This window comes from Parus major, chromosome 2, assembly GCF_001522545.3.
Source record: "Parus major isolate Abel chromosome 2, Parus_major1.1, whole genome shotgun sequence".
In the NCBI taxonomy this organism is placed as follows: domain Eukaryota; kingdom Metazoa; phylum Chordata; class Aves; order Passeriformes; family Paridae; genus Parus; species Parus major.
Window position 1 is genome coordinate 25,784,331 of NC_031769.1, and position 22,496 is coordinate 25,806,826.

Below are 22,496 nucleotides of genomic sequence, written 5' to 3' on the forward strand. Positions count from 1 at the left end.
ATTTTATTTTTATTTTTGAAATCAATCAAAGACCTGGAAGCAGAAATAACAAGTCCCCAGCCAGTTTCCTAAGAGAGCCATAAGGTTTCATTGGTAAGAAGGTTAATTTTTGTGAAGGACCTTGCAAACACCAGGAAGAAACCAGTGTAGTACACAGGGAAATACAGAGCAGAATGGAGGAACTCAGTGAAGAATAACATATGATAGGCTCAACACATCCATTAAATCTTTCATGCTCTCCAATCTTTCTCTGGGGATCATAGGGAATATGTTATCACAGGATATGCAGTATCATTAACCATGATGGAGCAAGATTAGCGCCCAGATAAAGGTTTGACCTGTGCTGAAGGAACCCAAAGCTGGTTTTACCTGTGAATAACTGGGTGATGGCCAAGCATCAAAACAACAGGAGGATTATGGAAAAAAATATGGTTTATAAAAGAAGGTGTCAATATTTAGGTAATTTCTTAGGTTATATTAGAGGCTTAATTAAATCTGCTAGAAAAACCTGGATTTTAAAATGACCCAAAGTCATTTAAAAAGACCCAACAAGTGAAAAACACCCCAAAGGCTCATGGTCTCAATGTCACAGGGTCAGAACCAAATGAAACATATATTTCTAAGCACATCACAGAGTCTACAAAGAGGTTTGTGAACTCGCTTTGTTCACCCAGATTCAGCAAAATGTTTTGAGTAAGAATGAGAAAGGACACTCTTCCATGTGAATCTTTCCCTAGAGCTGTGTTTGTCATAGACACTGGGCCACACTTAAGCAGTTCATGCAGCAGACACAAAACTTGATGTTCAAACGTAACTAAAAAATCTAAATAATTGCACACACTTGAATGATAGCTTTTATTGAATATGAAATGGAGCAATGTTAATACTTCCCATGGAAGCCCCTATAGTTTTTAAAATAAGGTTTTACAACAATATTCTGCATTGTGTGTACCTTGTTAGCTTCTAGGCATTGTCACACAGAGCTGTTTGTACAATGGGATGACTTCTTTCCATTTTGTCATATATGAAAAAAATTACACTTAAAGCAATTTCTTGTAATTTTGCTTTCCAATGTGATTAGCAGAAAACAATAAAAAAGGAGAAAACAGTAAAACCCAGTTCTAACATGTGACTTTGAGGATTCAGTGTGCTCAGTGCACTGTCAGAAGGGGCAGCATAAAGTATATATTATATATAAATAATATAGGTATTTCCTTCACGATTACCTACGTGATGAAGAAGCTTCTCTTAAAATATAAAACAGCTCTATCAAGGGTACTTATCCAGGTCCCTCTCCTCCTCCGTTTTTGACAAGGACTATCTCCACAAAAGCCTTTGCATTTCTCCAAGAAGACAAATTGCTATCAGTGAAGCTGATGCACACATACATGCACAAAGATGGCTTTTGCTCATCCACTTCATAAACATAGTAATGACAGTAAATGTTTTTTTATGGTTTTAAATAAATTTCTGAATGCTGATTAAATATATTTCTATTGTGAATGCTGATTTGCATTTGTCCTTTGCCTGCCACAGTTGGTCCACTTACTTTCTCCTATTCCCAGGCAAAGCCAAACAGTTCTGAGGCAGCTTAGTCTGAGGACAAGTATTGGAGAAATAAAGTTTTCTGCTTGTTGTGCTTACAGAATGCAGATCTTGCAATTACCTCCTAATAAAACACTATGGACAAAGAACTTCCACTGTTAAAAGGTGAAATAAATAAAATGTGTGGGAAATGGAAGTAATTTTGTTATAATTTATTATTATGTTACTGTCAGAGTTTAGGTAAATAATTCTTTAAAATTACATCATACAGTGAACGTACAATTAAAGAGTTTGTTTTCTTGTTTTTAATCCCAGGGAAGATCAAAATAAAATTTTAAATCATGCTTCATGCTCCTTTTTCAAATGATCTTTCCCTGTTTTTTCAGGAAGCAAAATTCAGAGAAAAAAATCAAAGTTCACTGTTAATACTATACAGAGTCACCTAAAGAACTGGCAAAGACCCACAGAGGAGGGTGAGCCCTTGAAAATGTTTTCTACAGTACAATGCCTACCACTTACATATATCCACCAAAAAGATTGAAGAATATGTAAAATATGTGAGATAAAATACATGCATCAACGCCTGTTTGCAGATGTAATCACTCATTTGGAAGCCTCTGTGCTAGCCACCTATTTACAGTTGTGTCTATACTTATGATAAAATGTAGATGTCTTTATGGTTCTGTTCAGAAAGTTTTGACTTGGCCTTCAGTACATGTTCCTCTTCCAGAACAATTATTTAAATTACATGTATGAAGTTGTTGCTGCTTTTCTACCACTAAGATATGGGAGCCAGATAGTCTCCAAATCTGGGAACACAATTTCTATTTGTCAAATGCACCCTGAGGCTCTGAGAGTGTGCATCTGTCACAGCTATAGTGCAACTGGGTGGGTCTGACTGATCGTGATTGAGTAAAGTGCCAACATAACTGAGTAAGATTGAGGATGACTACACCGATATGCTTGAATTGGCATTAGTATTAATGAACAGGACAGCACATATCTTGACATGAGTAAGTGGTCACAGTCTGGGAGTGTGGAAGTGAATATTAGCTCACATGACTTGGTGTAACTCTGCATGGGCGTACGTGTGGCACATGAGTGATTACTGGAAGTCAGTATCGGTGGGTGGGAGTAGCAGTGTCACTTTTTATAAATGAGTATCCATGACAAGGGGCAATTTAGTTTCTGCCTAAAGATTTCCTGTTGGTAAAGAATAACCTACCATCTCCCAGTGACAGAATATCCACTCCCTTCAGGCAGTTACTCTTTCCCATTAAGCTGTGGTATTTCTTAATATTTCTGAAACTACAGATATGTATCACTCTGATTAAGGTTGGAAAGCGATACTGTCTTTAATCTCGGTTTGAATCCGAGCCTTCATTATTGTATAATTTGCTCTGTTTCTCTAATAGATGATATCTGTTTCCTGATTGATGGGATATTATCTCTCTTTCATGCTCCCTGTCAAAAGAGACTTCTGAAATTATTAGAGCATAACACTATCTATATGTATGCACACACATTTATGCGTGTACGTATGTATGTATGTATGCTGTCCTTAAAAAATAATATGACTTCAGAAGAAAGTAAATCTAAATAAATAAACTTGATTTCAGGGTAGTAGAAACCTCTTCATGCAGCACTAAATTTAGAACAGGAAACCTAAATTTGAAATGAAATCACTGAATTTGCAGCTGAAAATTTTTGTGAGGGTACCTTAGGCCTTTTGAAACTGCACTGGAAAGAGCTCCTTTGTAAGTGAAAGCTCCCAGTTTTCACCCAGACAATCTGTGGCTCACAGCCATCCTGTCTGCAGAGCAGAGCAGAGCTGAAGTTGCAGGAGTTAAACAGCAAGGTTTGCCCAGCTGCTCCTAAGAGTGAGCTGGGCAGCAGCTGCTAGCGCTAACCAGCAGTCAATCTCAAATGCTTCTAAATCAATTGGACACTCTTCTGTGCCAGCTCAGGAATCAAAATGCCTGGTATGGATATGGGATGAGTATGTAGGGTCATGAGATTCTCCTTCCAGGCATGGTGATGCAGTCTCCTTCTGTGGACAACCCCCAGTATCTAGAAAGAGTCAGGAAGAACTGATTGCTCCTGATGCTCCTGCTCAGGGTATGGCTCTCTCAAACCTGCTTTTTTTTCCCAGCAGAAAAAGATACCCACCATCTCCTTTATACAGCCCAGGATTAACAGCAATCTGTTAATTCTTTGTCTGCACTGCCACAAGCAGAGTGTTAAGAGCTTCTTTTTGGTTAAGAAACATGTGCATAAAAAGGTGTCAAAACAATTATGCAAGATTTTCAATAAATGTGGGTTTTGCAAAATGTAGCAAAAGAAAGAAGTAAAGCAAGCAGGTCCAAACCTGACACCACTGACCACAACTCCTCTCACCACCAAATGTCAGGACAGGTATACTTCTCCTCCCATTATTCACATGACATAATAAAACTCATACACACTCTTGCACTTTTTATTATTTGTAATACTCTCAGAAATGTCTCTCTTTAGTCAACCATCATTACTGTGAGTTTCTTTAAATTATAATCTTCCAAATTCTGTGGAACACAGCAACTATTTGATGAAAATTAAAGTTAACAAAGACTGAAAATAGGATTCTTTTCTCATAGTAGAAATTCTGCTGTACCAACAATTACTTTTAGTGAGTCCTATGACAAAATATTTGTGCTTGATTATTCACGTTCCTATATTTTATTGTCCCAAATAAGACTGAATTTATGAATATTGTAGTGTATTTCTTATTGAGAATATGGACCTACATTATATGCTTGCAGCCCTCAGCCATAGAGATCTCAAATGCGCAGGGACAATTTAAGTATGTTTTCCCAAATTAGTTTCACTAATGCATACTTTGTTTTATTGATGATTTTCCCCCTGTTGCTTCTTACAAAAATGTGAATATGTGTCATGATGAGGCATCTGCAGACCACCCACAATAAGACATTCTGCATCTCCCTTTCCTTGCCTGGTATTCACCTAGACAGAATATACTCAGCAGAAGGGAGGTAATGGACTTTTTTTTTAACCCTTGGTATTTAAAAACTTGACAATAGGAATAATACAGAATACACAAGTGCTGAAAAAAACATTCCTTTTACAAAAAGGAAAGAGTGATAAATTGTTCCATGTGACTTCCCATTTACAGGATGTATCCACTTTCTTAACAGTAATTTTCATGAGCCATTTAAATAAGTGACCTTATAAATAAGACTCCATGTAAATCATGAACACCATCATGCAGGAAGATGACAGATTTTATGGATTGGTCATGGCAAAAATGGCAAATTTCACAGTTTGTCATGCACTTATGGAGATGGCTACAAAACATAAAGTCATTTATAGTGATAAAAAATGATACTGAAAGGATACAAGTTGTATTTTTAACAAATAAAAATCATAAAGATATGTGACATTATGCCAATGGATTTGGGAAAGATTGTTTTAGACTGGTGAAAGACATAAAGGTAAATAAAACAACAAAGAGTAGTTGTGGTGACTTCTGTCAGAAAGAAAACAAAAAATACCGCAGAAGAATGCAACCACTTAAAATCAAATTCAAAGTGCTTGAAGTAGTTAAATTTGCCCAGAAGCATTCAGTCCATGTGCTCTCATGAGCTCTGATGCATAACATGAACACAGAGGAACAGTGCAAAGACTTTTTTTAAGCCCACAAAAATGCAAGGTATTATTGTGGAACATAACAAAAAACTATTCTTATGGTAACAAAATTTTGTTATTAAAGCTGCCTTCTGAAGTGCAAAATCTGATCCAGCCACCTGTAATCATTTCACTTCAGTCTGTGATATTTTCTGGTTATTCTAAACAGAGCTGAACCTTAGTGTCTGCTTAGGTGGGAAGCCAATAAGCCAGTGCATTTAAAAAGTGTTGGCTGGGTTTTGGATTCCCTGGCTTGTGACTGGTCTTTATGAGACTGCTTAAATGTTCTTTCCATTAGATCAGTATTACTGACTTTTGGCAACTGTCTTGATTTTGACTCCCCAAACCTAGAATTTCTTTTGAAAATGTGCTGATGCTCAAACTTGTCTGGAGCAGGTGACTAGACAAGATACCTTCTGAAGCTCAATCCAGCCTAAACTGTTCCATGATTCTCCCTGAAACCTGTCTGAAGCCCTATGTGTCTGTGCTGAGCTGAAGTATTTCTGTATGCTGCAGCAACCACCTGGTATGCTGAAATTATAGAGCTCACTACTGTTTTGTGACCTTTCAGCAGAATTTACCTAATTAAAGAGATTCAGAAGTACAACGTATCTGAAGATAAAAGCAATCTTGGGTCAGCCAGCAGTGAGACAGCAAGATAATACCACAATTTCAACAGCAGTTGAAGAACATGTTACGAAGCAAAGTGAGGCTCAGATGAATGTACATCTTCTGACAGGATCCAAATGAGTGATGAAGTGTTTGGAAGTTCAGTATGTTCACTAGACAAAGAAGATTACCTCCTTGTAATTTTCTTTCCAAAATATAATGTGTCTTTGAAGCTTAAAAATCTTCAGCTTACTAATTTTCCATCTCTATCAATTCCCCAAAGGACTTCATCTTAGTTAATGACCTCTAAAAAGGCTGCAGAACATGACTAATGTGACACCTGCTGCAGCAAGCTTTTTCAGTGAGAGACATAAAGGTATTTAGTTAGAGAACTTTTTCAAGAGACCATCACAATAATTTGGGAATGTAGCAGGCAATTCACTACAACACACTTTCAGGAATATGTTGAAGACAATGAACAGTTAGTCTGTAAATAAAAAACAACCCATTTATTAATTTTATATACTTCATAAACATGATAAAATGCTTCTGCTAATGCTCTCAAGATATAATAGAGGACCTAGACACAGTGTTCTATAGTAAACTGGATTAAGGGTCCTTAATTCAGGGGTAGTACCTTGACAATTATGTGGTAACATGAAAATTATGCTGCATTTCATTTGAAGTAGAAAATAATGTAATCAGAATGTGTACTTTATTTTTACCATATTGTTAGTTTAATTTGCTTTCTTTACTCTTTCAGATTTGCAAAGTTGAAAATTTTTGAGAATTAGGTTTGATGGTTTTTTAGCCATTTTCTTACAAGGAAATCTCAACTATCAGACATGTTAAGATCTGTCTGCAAAGATCTCTTTGCAGGAATCTAGGCAAGCAAATGAAAATCATATTTTACAAAATTAATCACCATTATTACAGCTGCACTGGTGCAAATTCTCACCATTAAACTTCCTAGATAGTCTCAAAGACAGCAATAGCACTATGTTCACATGATCTCAAGCAATTAAATCAACATGATTTAATGAACTACCTCTATTTCTGAGCCACAGTAAAGATTGCTTATAAAAGAGGCAGGATGCAGACATTACTGTTTTCTAGCTGGCACATGGAGGATGAGGACGTAGCTGCAGAGGATGCTACGTGCACACACTGGGCGCCTGATTATTGTGAGTTGGGTGTGTGCTGAGCACAAGCTGAACGTGTGATTGTCAAGTGCATGATGGATTGTCATGTCAGGCACATGGTAGGCACTTGATTGTCCCAGGATATCAGGGAGAATTTCTTAATGGAAAGAAATTCTTAATTATCAAGCATTGGAACAGACTGCCCAGGCAGTTGGTAGATTCATCGTCCTTGGAGGTGTTCATGAAATGACTGGAAGTGGCATCTAATGCCACAGTCTAATTGACAAGGTGAAAATCAAAGGTTGGACTCAATGATCTTGGACATCTTTTCCAAAATAAATAGTTCTGTGATTCTGTGATTAGCATGTGATTGACATGCGAAACCCTTGTGATTGCTGCGTGATGAGCACAAGATTAGCATGTGCTGGCCATGCAATTGCCATCTGCGTGCCCAGGGGAAGTGTGTCTGCCCTGGCACCGCCCCAGGCTGGTTGACCTGGTGAGCAGAACCAAGACTGTGAGGCAGAGCAAGAGAACTATCAAACCTGTCTTCAATCAACTAGTTCTCTTCTAGCTTGTTGCAAGTACAATATGAAATCTAGTTGTTTGAAATATGGAGGCATATGGTAATGCGTGTTGATTATTGACTATTAACTGTTCATGCACTGCATAGGGAGAGCAAACTCGAAGGAAACTTTAAGAGAAAGAACCTAGAAGTGACAAACCTAGGGGAAGAATAATCAAAAAATGGTATGTACAGTCAGCAAAATTAGCTCAACCCACCTGCAGTATCTTGTTACATTGCAATAAAACAGCTACTTCTCATTGGGAAAAAAATAGACATCTGATTCACATTCTGCAGAGCTGTGATCCTTACATAAATTCCAAAAGACATAATTTCAGCAGTTAATCATCAAATTTTGTTTTGTAGGTTTTCATAAGGCTCAGAAGAGCTGTGTGAGGGTGTGTACACATAGATCCATATATAGATAGAGAGAGAGCGAGATAAAAACACACAAGTGTAAAGATATAAAAAATGTGAACTTAGATGTAGCCTCTAACTCCCACTGCTAGAAATAGATTCCAAAATATTTCCCAGAGTGACAGTGTTGCATAGGTAGCTGCAATATTTAAATTGACTTGTGAGGAAAAGGAAGAATAGGTTCCAGACCCAAGGGTACCTTTGCAGAGTGAAACCATAAAGGTAATGAACCTAGTTTTAGTGACGAATACAGACTACTATCTTTCATTCAAATTGAAATTACTGTCACCAAAATCTATTCTTTGTGCCATTTTCAATTCTCACTATAATTATTCTCAATAGTATTAGGTACTGAAATTACAATTCTTCATATGTTTTATAAATCATAATAGTAGACTTGAGTATTTTGACCTTTTTAATATTCCTTAGTTTGATTGGCCATTGTGCCTGTCTGTTCCGTATATCCCATTATTTTACTGCCTCTCTAACCTATAGGGAAGGTGATGAAGCAGCTGGCCAATGAAGATGTAGGATATTGTAAAGGTCAAAGTACTAACATTATTCCTAAATATTTTGGAGCATACTTTAGGTATTAAAGTTCTGACTCCAGTTTCTCATACCTAATAGTGAGAAAAGAACAGAAAATAGTATGAACCTTTTCCAGTATGTTAAGTTGGCCAAAATCAAGGAATTATAATTATATTAATTATAATTATGTAATTATATTAATTATAGGGAAACGGTAGCACACTTATTGCAATGATATTACTGAGTATTGGCTCAAATAATTTCAGAATTATGCATATAAATCAATACTTAGAGTAGGATAAGAGCATTATTCTCCTGCCTTGGATCCCTTTCTTTCAGCATAGGTAGCTCATATTAGAAAGTTTTTTTTAGATGTGTAGGAATGTGGAAGAATTGCTAATAATTTAAGAGATGAATGATTATGCTGTATCTGTATGGAGTACTGCCCAATGGGCAGTATTTAACAGCAATGCATAAATGTAAAGTGTTAATGGCCTGCTTACCTCCATGTCCGAAAAAATCTGGACAAGACAGGATAAAATCTGAGTGCTTACTTTTATAGTTCTTCCCCTTAAACTGGAAGCAGAGTGTTCCACTACTTCTGTATTGAATCTGCTTCTACACATTATTTACTCCTTTTTCATGTAACTTACTCAGATTAATTAAACAGAGCAGCTGAAGCTTCTGTATGTTGATTTGTAATGATATAGGATCCAGAACTCCCATAACACAGCCAGGTGAAGTAGTAACATGTGATGAAGCCTTGAAAGTACAAGTAAGTAGGCACTGTGATATACAAAAATCTATTAGTGCAGAAAAACAATACAGTGTCCCTATTGTGTCAAAATTATGGAAAAGATATTTCCTTCCCAATACAAATGGAGTCACTCCAGAAAGAATATTAATACTGCAGGATGTGGATTGTGGTCTAACAGCTCTTTTTAAAATGTTGACCTTTGTTACCATAAGGCTGACTAAAGTCCACATGCAGACACATAGTCTCAATTGCAATAAGATCTTCTGTGTGAATGTAATATACAGGACCACGTGTGTTTTAAGGCATATTAGCACCATCTTATTGTAAACTGTGTAGCATGTATCTTTCAAAAGAGAAACAGTTATTCCAACTATTCTGCTAAAAGCTCTTACAATAATTTTCTAAATTTTCAGTAAGAAGGAGTACTTGTAAAATTAGAGATCAGATTATCATCAGTTTGAATTTCAAATGTCCAAAGAATATTTAAAACCTATGTAACCTGAATCCTAAAGTCAGGCCACTTGATCTGTACTTGAAATATATATGACAATCTAGAAGTTAACAAAACCAGTTTGGGTTACGTGACCTTTCAGTTGAAGTCCATCATTCCAAATGATGAGCCAAGAATTTCAGTTTTGCAGGAAATAATGAAAAATATCAGTGCTTTAGACTGACTTTTCATCCACCATTACAAACTTGCTAACTTCAGCACTCGTAACATTTGTGTTCAGGATGAATTGCAGTACGTGACTAGAACGTCTACTGAAGTCTTTCTGAAAAGTGGCACTTTGTACTCCATCAGGTCAAAGGAATGGTCAGTTATATGCTGAGAGATTAAGAGAGTAGATTATCATGAACATAATTCATGTGATATTTCATACTCCCTTTCTGTTTTCTTCTGTTTCTCTCATCCTAGAAAATTCAACAGGGATTCTGTATCAGCTTAAAAAACATAAAGTGATGTTTAATCTGGATTTTCTTTGCCATCACTTATCCCTCTGCATCTGCCTTTAGTTTTAGGTAACATAAAGATTGACTTAAAGGGGCATACCTGAGGTGTTTATGATGAGCTTTGCACATTGATTTAATATAGTTTATCAAAGTTTCAGGACTGAAATTTGATTTCATTAATCCAGATAAATATTCTATACAGCAGATGATGAGGGAAAAGTGACATTTCCTTAACAGGAAACTGTGTTGAATTCCTATGAAAGGAGAAGGAAGATGCATGAATTAACCCACAGTTGGTTTAGTGTTTTAATGGGTAGGGGTGACAGTTCTCCACAAACCACTGAACAAATATCAATATACATTATTCAAGGTACAGTCATCAAGGAAAAAAATGAGTTAAATGTAAAGAGAAGTGTAGTTAAATGAATAAGTGGAACAAATTACCTTCTAGTAAGAATCCTGTGCAAAAGGGATTTCTCAATACATGCATAGAAGTGAGCCTTGTATCTGATGATGCTATTGAAGTAACCAAATACTGCCTGAAGGGAGATCTTTGAAAGAAACGTTTTTGATGGAGACAAACATCCCTGTTATTACTTGGTGTCAGTGCCGCATACCCACAGGACTCTAGGACAGTCAGGGCCAGATGATGCCATTCTTCTTCCCTTATATACAGTGAGATTTCAAGCAGCAGGGACAAAGGTGTGTGCAGACTCACCAAGTAGCACTCAACCAATGTGTTTGTCTCAGCGTGGGGCCAGAGTAAGTGACAGGACATTAGCAGCACTGAAGTCAGGGCCAGGGCACCTACACCTCTACACCTGTAGATCATGGCGCTATATGAACTAAACCAAAGGTAGGAATGCTCCCCTGCATGTCTGGATGTGTGATTGAAAATTGTGGGAACCTGCTAGCCACCTACCTCTTCCCACAGAGTTAGGGGACAGACTGAATTACTCAGGATTCATCAAGTTCAAGAGTCAACAGCTGAGAGCCTGTGTTTGTGTATTTTGTGTTTGTGTATTTTTCTGCAGCATTAAAACATGTGTCCAGGTAGCAGGAAAACCATATTTATTTGTCAGTCTGGGGAATACTTGTCAGAATGTAACACCTTTGCCATTTCCCTTTCATACTTTTATTAGGTGCTATATATATAAGCATAACTTTATAATTAAGTAGATTGTGGTAATAGACCTCGATTTCAAGGTTGTAGTGCCCTTTTAATTCCCTACATGATGTCTTAGTCTAAAAGACGTTAATAGAGATGTTCTGAAGTTGAAAAGAAAAGTGAGGGAAATCAGCATTAAAACTTAGAAAGGTCCTAGGTAGTAAAAAGCCTTTGTGCAGAAGATTGTTCTCCCACAGAGAAACAGAATTTTCTTTTAGCCTTTACAGTCAGATCTCACACAGTTGAAATATCATAATCAAAGCTCTTTGCCGCCTTGTGTTGAATCTACTGTACTTGAAATCTTTTTATTAGTGAGAAACAGTGTTTCTATCCTAAATAATATGATGAAAGCATTCAAAATGTCAAATGAACTTTCACCAGCTAAAAATATCTCCACTTTTTACTATTACAATAGTAGAGGGAATTGCCTGTAGGTGACTGGAATGATTAAAAAGGAATAGAGAATATACAATGGTTGCTCCAAAGGGACTGTGAGAGTTCATCACACTGTCAGGTGTCACTGTTACTTTTATCCCCAATTTCCTAACCAGGATGGTGCAGTACTTTGTTCAGGACAGGTTTGCACTGTCAGGAAAACTAGGATTTTGTTCAGACTCCTTTGTCAGTCGCTTTTAGCTTCCACTTGTTTTCCTCTCCAGTCTTTCCTACGTGAAGGTAGTGTTAGCTTACAAATAGCTGTTCCACAAGGGAAATGAGCCCTACCAATTGGTGTATGTCAGTCCATTATTCGAATTTCTAAGAAAATGACCTGTTTGAAAATTTATAATCTGTAACCTAAGTAAATAATTTTGTGCATATCTCTAGTTTTCTTGGCATAACGAGAAATAGAGTTGGTTACTGGCAATATCTAAAGAAAAATAATAAGTAAATACTTTTACAGTGACTACCACTATAAATTGGTAGCTTTTTGAAACAAGACCTGTTTAAAGCCTTGCACGTTTCCTTTTGGTAGGACATTACAATATCCTAGTATTTAATGCTTTTCCTAGCCTTAAAAAGTCATTAAGAATAAGATATTTCAAAATGTCTCATCAATGAACTTATCTCTTGACACAAACAGACTTAAAAAGATGAGAAAGGTTCCTGCTCATGGTAGCTGTTAAGAAGAACTTTGTGATATTGCTTGTTTTCCTATTAAAATTCCACTGGATTCTAAATAACTCTAAATCACCTCATACAGCTGATATCAGCAAACCCATCAGAAAAACATACTGGTACCTACCAGGTTCATATATCTGTGATAAAATGCACTTAGAATATGCTAGGCATGGCCTAAAGAGTCATCACCAAGAAGCAAATAAAGAAAAAGAATACCTAGTTCCTTTCATTAAAAGGACTGTATTCCTCATACATGTGTTCTCCACTGAGACATAAAGGAATAGAGGTCTGGAATGGATTTAATTTTGCACATGAGTGAGAAGAGAGCCCAGAAAGAAAGCATGGAAAGGAAAGTGTTTGGGGAAGAAAATAGGAGCAAGGAAGATTTGTCACGTGGGTTTTAAAAGTGTACTTTGGCTCTTAGTCAACTTGCCATAGGGGAAAGTTCAGGAAAACCTTGTCTAGACTTGGCATATGTGACTTAGCATAACTAGCTGGTCACACTGCCATCCAACCATAGGCTCTCTGCTAGTGACTACTGACAGCAAGAGACAGATCTCTTTGTGTTGCTCTGCAAGGACCTCCTATTGCTTACACAGGTCTTCACAATATCAGGAGATTTTGGAAGTAGAGCCAGAATCATCCATTTCTGCTTTTGGAAACTCCTCTGGGCAGGGAGGGAAGGTGCTGAATCTTTATGGCTGGGCAGACCCCAAAGAATCTAGTCTGCTTCAGAAGATGCAGCAGCAGTGTGTAGGGTTTGTGTAGAAAGGTTTTGGCAGTGGAGGGGCTACAGGGGTGACTTCCTAGGGAAGACTCTAGAAGCTGTGCACAATATAAGGAGCTTTAAGACCTACTGCTGGACACGGCTGAACATTCAGTGACACTGGAATTCTTCTGGGATAATACATTTAAGAAGATCTGCTACAGTAGCAGGGAGAGAGGAGTGAGAAGATGTCAGATGAACAGCCCTGGAGACACCAAGGATAATTAAACAGGGGTGGGGTTGCTGCTCTGAGAATTAAGCTTTCTGATATTGTTTTCATTGTTTCTACCTACTTTCCCAGGAAAGGAACTATAAACTTAGATATTTATACATTCCATTAAAGAAATGTCTTTTGATGGTCATTTCTTACAACCAGTGTGGTTGGGAGGGTGGTAACCTAACGTTCCAACCCCTGGTCATTGTTGAGAATCTATAAATATCAAAACAACAGAATAAAGGCTCTCTTCTTTTACTACACATTGAGCTGTGTCTGTGAATAATTTTGTGTCCAACAGTGACATGTGGTGAGGTCTTGCTGGCTCCAGAGCACTGATTCCCCTGCAGCCTGTGGTGAAGACCATGGTGAGGCAGGCTGTTCCCCTTCAGTAGTTCCATGGTGGAGCAGATGTACACCTGTGGACTGTGGAGGACCTCACACTAGAGCAGGGGGATGTGTTCTGAAGGACACTGTGACCTTGTGATTGGACCAGGCTTCTGGCAGGACCGGTGGACCTTCGGGGAGAGAAACCCATGCTGGAGAAGTTTTGCTGGTAAGGCTTGTGACCCCATGGTGGAGACTTCTGCTCCTGAGGGACTGTACTCCGTTCTTAGATGGACCCACGAGCCTATCATTATATTTTCTCCCATTTCCTAGTGAAGGTGGGAAGGGATAGGGAGACTTTGTGGGCACCTGGTGTCCACCCAAGAGCAACCAGTCCCTTATCTCCTGATGGACATGTGACAGTATTTAGGGAGATACCTGTCATGAGGCCACTGATGGAATGCCAAAGTGCTTAGTAGCACAGCTACCTCAGAAAAGCCTTTCAAAGAGAAGTCATTATTTTTAGTTAAGAAGGGTAACTGTTTTTACTTGATGGTAGGAGACCCACACATCCTAAACTCCGGCATCATTCAGTTCAGTATCCTTTTTTAATGCTCATAGTGCTCTCTCTCAATTAAGCAACATTAAAGTAACTGCTTTGTTGCCATTATTTTAGAAAAGCTGAACTTAGTCATTGTAGCAGCAGGCAAAATTTTGTAAATAATTAAGTCAGGGAAGGCAGTAGTGCAGAGTATTCAACTAAAGTCAATTAATCACAGAATCACAGAATAGTCAGAGTTGGAAGGGACCTCTGGAGATCATCTAGTCCAAAACCCCTGCTAAGGTAATTAAAGGTATTGGAGATTGGTCTTTAAGAATGCTATGTTTTAAGCAACATGAGAAGTTTTCAAATTTCATTCAATGCCTACAATAATCTGTTAAAAGGAAGATTCATGGCACGGAACACCAATCACTCACTTCAGGTAAAGAATAATGATACAATTTTATGGGTTTGAAAATTCCCCTGATAGCCACCAAGTATACACTTAGTGTGTGTTCTTTGATGAATAGTATTAAAACTTGTCAAAATGAAGAGGATGAAGAACAGAAAATGGTCACCATATCCTTAAACACAGGGGATCACACTATTGAGTGACGCTGGTTTCTCTGTTTTCATTGTACTGAAATTTCAAAGTGATGGAGAGTAACTGTTTTAAGCCAGTTCTTTAATGTTGCAGAAATGGGTGAAATACATCAAACAGGATTAGATTTGAAGTACTAGCAGCTTTTCCTTAAGAACAGCATATAATTACCCCATAATTTAAAGCCCACATAGCTATTGGATGTTGGAACTCAAAGCATATAGAATTTCCTCTGAATAAATACAATTATATAATTACATGTGATGTGTAAAAAAAGCTTTTATAAGTTTTTACATTTTGTCTTTTTGATTGTTTGCATTTGAAAAGCTTACAGAAACTATGAATATGACTATCTCTTTATCATAACTGCAAATTTACCAGGAAAGTTCCTCACCATTATGGGACAGAATTCATACTGTTGGAAGTGGCATTTTCTTCAGCTGGAATTATTTCATAATAATTATTTTCTTTCCCTATTTGTCTTAAGTTTATGTGTACAAGTTGTCACTTTCATTCATATATTTATTTTGATCAGGATTCTGACAACCTTCTTTCATAAAGCAGTGTGCTATTTTGGGAACACTGCCTCCAAGTTGTTTCTTATGGACAGAATGGTTCAGCAGAGGAAGATCAGCAGAATTTGAACATCTGTGTCACAGCTTTGTTTCCTCCAATAAAGGTGAATGTGTCAGAGTTCTCATCTAATTCTTTGGAATTATTAAATTAAATATTACATTAGGATTTCACAGGTAGATTACCTGTGAAAGTTGCATGTTTTTTGGTTTGTCTATTTCTGTCATAGCTGTATCCTATGGTTATCCAGTTAAAAGTTAGTCCTGCAAAAATTTTGGCATTTGCATTACCCCAGGATTCACTGAATCTAAAAAGACATTCCAGTCTAAGTCATGGTAAACATAGAAAATTATAACTGTAATAATTCTTCTGCAGTTGTGTACCAATCCAGGATTACTTGTTTATAAAATTTAAATTACATAATAATAAAAAAATATATGTTAATATTTTTTTTTCCATCTCAATTATCTTGAGATGAATAAGAAAAAATGAGACAGAAGTTATAACCAACTAGTGTATAAAAAGCCTGAAGACTCAAGCTACATAAGTTTATTAAAAGGACCACAAGAATATGTGTAAATACCAAGTGTGAGTTGACCTGTTTCTTGATAAGGAAACATTTACTTGAAATATTAAGCCTTCCTTCCTGTAGGTCTTTAGCTCTTTTACTAAAAAAAATATTATAAGGTTTCCTTCCTAATGCTGATCCACAGGGAAAAGAATCCACATTGTTTTATTGTGCACCGTGTTTAAAAGGACCAGTGCAACCTAAAGATCTTGCTTACATTCTGTTTTATGTCTTAAACTATGTCCTTGGGTTGTGTGCATACACAATAGTGAACTGCTGGAAATCCACACACACAAATAATACAACATTGTTAAGGCTGAAAAACTTCTAGAAAACTATGAGATCTGGTATATTATGGAAAATATTTTTACTCCTTATCCTTGAAGAGCACAAAGCTATGAAATTTTCAAAGATTTATCAAGGCAAAGATGTCTCCTAACCAAGCCTGGATGCACATCTTCAGATTAGGAAGGAACTGATAGATATCTTTATTAAGAATTAGCATTGTCTTTTGATAATATGAAAAAAAATAATTTTAAAAATCAGTCCTCTTATTGGTTTACTATTTAGTTTAGTGTGGTTTACATTTGATGATTCTGTGTCTTAGCCAAAACTTGGAACTGTTTGTATCATGACAATGTTGTGATATCTCATAGTTAAGTGGTGCTAGCAGAAGGGAGAAGACTGAAAAGAAAGCAACTTTGGACTAATATTTCCTCTATCTGCAAGGTTCAGGTCCCTGCTTACTTTGATGATCTGCTCATTACCTAGTGGACACACAACTTTTTCATTGCAAAAGAGAACAACTTTGCATTTAATTTTTTAATCATTCAATTTTCATCCAAATACAAGAACGCTTTCCCAGCTATGTGGGCAGTTGCTATGGCTGATTAAAGCTTCAGTCCCTCAAATAGATTAAAAAATAGATTAGAATTATAATAATTGTTGTTGTTGTTGTTACTTCCTCCTTATTCCATTGTCTCTTGCTATATTTTATGTCAACAAATGATCAGTCGTATGTCTTGCCTGTCTTGTTAAATCTGCTTGTCTCTCTCTTGCCTGTGCCCTTTTGCTTTCATCTCTCCTTGCTGCAGTGCAGAGCACTGGGTTTAAGGTGCCAGGTAGGATTAAAGGCATCCCAGGGAGAATTCACTTTTGAAGTGGCAGAAAGTAAATGCTTCTTATCAGCTCTAAGTGCTCCCTGTGTCATTGGCTTTCATGGCTGTGGCATGTCATTTGTAAAGATCTCTTATTTCTGCACGCTGTAGCGGAAAGTAATCTGTCAGCTTTTTACCAGTGTAACAATTCACTGGCAGAGGCTGCTCTTGATGGATAATAGTGTCTGATTAGTGGGAAATTAGTATCATCTACTATTCCCATAACAGCAGAACACATGCTTAAATATAATTTCAAAGTATATTATACAGTTGTCTGGCTGATTATATTCTGTTTTTACAAACGTGCCATCCCATGGCTGTGCCTTCTTTTCTAACCTATGTGTTTCACCTGCTTTAGGAAGGGCAGTGATCTCAAGAGTGAATGGATTATTGAACAGCAAGTCCCAACTACTAGCACTGTTCTCTGATTCAGAAATAGGTTGTCCTGGACACACTTGATGAGGAAATTTATAAGGAACACAAATATATGGTGAGTAAGTATTTGATGTACAAAACCCATTGAATTTATCAACCTCCTTTGACAGGCCTATGTTGCCCATGAATATTTATAGGTAAAGCATGAGTGAACTCTGAAAGATTTAAATCTAGATTGCATTGTTAGTTTCCCAGGTTTAATGATATTTTGTTTCATTATTAGATGAGAGAACATTCTGTTGTTATACAACATATTCCAGCAGATATCCAATTTTGTTAATGGTCATTTACACAATTGAAAATCTTTTTCAGAGACCACGTTGAAACATTGCTTATAAAAATATGATTTTCGAGAAGAGAAAGTTGATGTTTTCCAGCATTACTCCTTTCTGAAAATAAAGAAAATACATACACAGAAATAAACTTAGTCCAGTAACTTCCTCTAAATTTCAATTATTAAAGACACAAAACTGATTGTGCTTCATTTATAATGGTAAAACAGAGAAAAACCTCTTTAAAATGAGAAAACACCTGAATTTTTCTTCAGTGACCAATGACAAGCTCCATCATTTTTTCAATGTCAAAAATTAAATGAATTGAGAAAATCATAGGAGCAGAATGTACCAAGTAAAAAATCTTGTGGAAAACACCTGCTATTAAACTGTGCTAAGGAACACAATCAAGGTTTTCTAAAAAAAGAAAATAAAAAATTGTAGAATTAAATTATGTAGGTTTAAGGCTCTAGAGAAAGCCAAACTTATTTTTGCATTATGCTGATTTTCACAGAATTGTAGAACAATCTGAATTGCTCATTTGGAAAGGGACTCTAAAGACCATCTCATTCCAGCCTCCTTGACATGGACAGGGACACCTTCCACTAGACCAGGCTGCTCAAAGCCCCGTCCTTGAACACTTCCAGAGGTGGCCTATCCCCAGCATCTCTGGACAACCTGTTCCAGTGCCTCACCACCTTCACAATAAAGAATTTCCTAATCTTCTAAATCTTCTCTGTTTCAATTTGAATCCCTTATCCCTTCTCCTGTCACTCCATGCTCTTTTAAGTGGTGGTCTCTGTCCCTGTTTCTTCTAGGCTCCCCTCAGGTACTGGAAGGCTGCAATTAGGTCTTTCCAAAGCCTTCTCTTCTGTAGGCTGAACAAACCCAATTCAGACAGGAATTTTATTAATTAATAATTAATTGACTAATTTATTATTTCTGAAATTAATTTAATGCTATTGAACTATATTTTATTTATTATTGTTTTCAACTGCCATTTTAAGCTTCCTTGTACTGCTAAACTTTATATACAAAGAGCCCAAATGACAGAATTAGGAAATTTGTATACGATTCAGGTTTAACTCTTCTTCTTTTCTATAAAAAGTAAAATTTTTAGAAGGTGATCTGACATTCTGTTGTATTTTAAATTATTCTTTTCTATATATTTTAAGCAATCTGCAAGTGTAATGCCTGTGCTACCCACCTTTTACCCTCATCCATCTAAAACCTCAACCTTCATATAACTTTGAATTTCTTTAATATCTCTCTATATTTTTTTCCATTAGTGGCAGTTCTGGATGACTTAAGTTTTACAGGCTCTTAACTTTTCTAACTTGGCTGACGTAGTTTCTCAACAGTGACAAACTTGCCATGCATCAGAAGATATATATATGTTTGGAAAATTTAGTACCAGCAAACCAATAAAGTCTCTCCAGAGAAAAGCTTGCCGAACATCGCACAGGAGCAACACATCAATCAACTTCTTAATGCAGTCACTTTACTGCTTCCTTCTTTCCCTTTAATTATTTATTTATTAATTTAAGGAACTAGGCCAGGGGAAACAATTATTTCTGTAAAGTTTTATCTTTAAATTATTATTGTTCATTCATCTCTTTTTATTTTATTGTTTATTTTTCAAAACAGGGTTGTTTTTCCCTAAAAAAAAGCGAGAGAATTCTTTAAGAAGATTTTTTTATTATTTTTATTTTTTTAAAAAGAAATGCAAAGAAAATCTAAAATTGTAAGGATATATTTTAAAATGTATAATTAAAAGCAAAAACAATAATTGCAAACAAATTTTATACATGTACAAATTAAAGATATTTCTTTAGAGGCTTATTTATTTGTCTTCATTTTGTGTTGATTTTGTTTATAAGGTTCAGTCTAAGAAGAGAAAAGAAACCTTTTCTTGTGAATAATTAAAAATCTCCAAACAAACAACAATGTATTAACTGGCTCAGTAAGATGAAATTTATTTCCAGCATATTCTTGCCAGCTTCCAGATGTTGCACGTGTACTGTTGCAGTAGTAATTAATGCTAAGAACAGCCAAAGAAATGTTAAAAATGGACAAGAAAAATTAAAACTAGTGTTGGAAGAATTTGGACATGCTTGTAGCAGTAACAAGATAGATGATGTCTCTGTGACCCACTGCCCTGCTATTTGCTTTTTCCATATCCATAAGATCACTGGGAATTGTTTAGTAGACTTTACTAGTTATTTTGTCACTAGAGATGTTTGCTGGCTTTCTAAGGAAGTGTAGCACATAATGAGGTATCTTCTCTCTCATCTTCATGTAATTACTCATACATAGCATTTAGTGTTCATGATGTGAGACACAGAAACAGCCCATGGGAACAGATCAGAACACAGGTCTCCTCTGCAGGTGTCCTGATTTGTTGACTGGGAAGAAGTTACATTTTTCACGCTCCTTTTTTATGGACCAAACAAAAATACTGAATCATCATTAAAAAAAAAATAAATTTCAAAGTCACAGCAGGAGAGTGAAAATGTGTGACTGCTTGAAAAAGTGTGATGCCTTGTAGGGAAGAGATGCAAACTTGAGTCCTCTCATGCTGGGGACACTTTACAAAGGTCCTCTAATCTCTGAACTAGAGAAAAGATGGAAGTGTACAGGTACTTCTGTCTTGTTTCACTTTAAATGCTTTAATGAAAGCATTTCTGCCCTCTGTGTTGTCTACAGAAATTACTCCGGATATGGGATTAGAGCTAAGAGATTCTGAAGATCCTGATGAGACATAGTCATGGTCTTGGTGCTGAACTGCTTAGGTGTGTTAAGGTGACAGAAGTCCTTAGTATTTATATAGGCAAAGAAACTTTATAGGGAATTTAGGAAATTCTATTAATGAAAACTGAGATATGTATAGAATTTAGTCACCCAACAGCTTACTGTTTTTCAAAAGACAACTGACACTTTCACACTTTTCATGACAAATCTCCTCTAAAAATATTCCAGATAACCTGTTCACCCCATTGCAGCCAATTGATACTTTTCTACTGATTTAGTTGGTTTCTACTTCTCTTGTCAGCTAACACTCAAACCATATAACTTTGTTGTCTATAACATGACAGGTCAGATGTAAGGTCCCAGGAAGTCAATAGCCCTCTTTCAAACTACTTAAAAGGGGTATAGATACAAATCTGAGCTTACAGTTCATATGGAAGCTGACACATAAAAAGTAAGCTTATTCTTCCTTTTTATAGAAAAGGAGCTTCACAGGAATAGGTCTCAGATGTCAGTGCCATGGTTTGCATGAAATTCTGAATGCAAGTGGGTTTTCTCTGTACATAGAATTACAGTACTCAGAAGAGGCACCCGAAGCCACTGGAAAATGGAAATCAACATTGGAAAATTAGGTAGCAGAACATGCTGCCCTTGCATAATTGGGTTTCTCATCACTATCTACAAGCACAGCCAGTGTTTACCAATGTGATGCTGAAGGATGCAAATATTTGCTCCACAAACAATAGGTGGGCTTTTAAAGACACTAGTTGAAGCTGTTGAAGTTATCTGATTAGGACTTGTGTGCCCATAAAAGTGCAGAAATTAGAAAGAAGGCTTGCAAACGTATTCATAATGAGAAAGGGGAAAGGGGTTGTGTTTGGGACATGATTAGCTGGTAATCAGTAAAGAACAAACTGATTATTAGCTGTTCAATTCCTGTCAGTCTTAGGGGATTCCACTCAGTGGCCTAATTAAACTGAGTTTGAAGTCCTCACATCTCCATTCAGTGGCAATTTCATTATAATATTCAGTTCTTTGCATGAGCTTTGCCTTCCCTCTCTTTAATCATATGTTTTGCATTTGTGTAACACCTTCCCTGATTAGTTTCTCAACAGAATTAGCTTCTGATAACTGCATGGCTTATGAAAGCAAATGTCACATATAAGACAATCCAGATATTAGAATATTTTATCAGCACCAGAATTAAAAAAAAAAAAAAAAGAATTAACTAACATAAGCATTTTTAATTAAGATTTTTATTAGATGGAAAATTATTAGCTCTTAAAAAGCTAATAATTTCTAAGTTACGAAGTTGGTTGTATTTTTTTTTTAATTGTTGGTTTTCCACCATGGGCCTGGCTATTAATGGGTGTGGTTGACTCCAAGAGGACAGCCACAAAGTTGAACTGAGGATCTCAGCACTACAGCCCAGCTGAAGGACCAAGTGGTGCTGTAAACAAACCTTAAGATAACTGGTCTGTCCCTTTTCCTGCAGAGGGCCTGTGACACATATGCACCAAGTACTTGAAGAAAGATGGATAGGCTAGTTTAGTTCTGGAATATTCTGAATATTTCCCCAATACTAGAGCTTTATTGATACTTAAAAGACAACTTGGTATTTTTACCTTCAATTATTTGGTGTTTCCCTCTCATCTGTACTTTCTACTTGTTGATGGAATCTGGAAAAAAAAGACAAGCTCATAAGAAATGAAGTGATGCAGATGTATACATTATCATGTGTCATGGGGTAGCTTTACCTTTAAAGCAAAGCTGAGGAAAGAGGGGAAGTTAGAAGTGCTGATGGCTGATGGG

General features: G+C 36.5%; 1 long non-coding RNA gene across 1 annotated transcript in view; it reads right to left on the minus strand.

Annotated features, from left to right (window-relative positions):
• The window catches only part of LOC107198412, a 45,452-nt gene extending 23,022 nt beyond the window's left edge, over window positions 1-22,430 (minus strand). The window contains exon 1 of the long non-coding RNA XR_001518950.2: window positions 22,310-22,430. This is a non-coding gene — a long non-coding RNA (uncharacterized LOC107198412). The remainder of the gene's footprint in view (window positions 1-22,309) is intronic.
• Window positions 22,431-22,496: the final 66 nt, after the last annotated feature.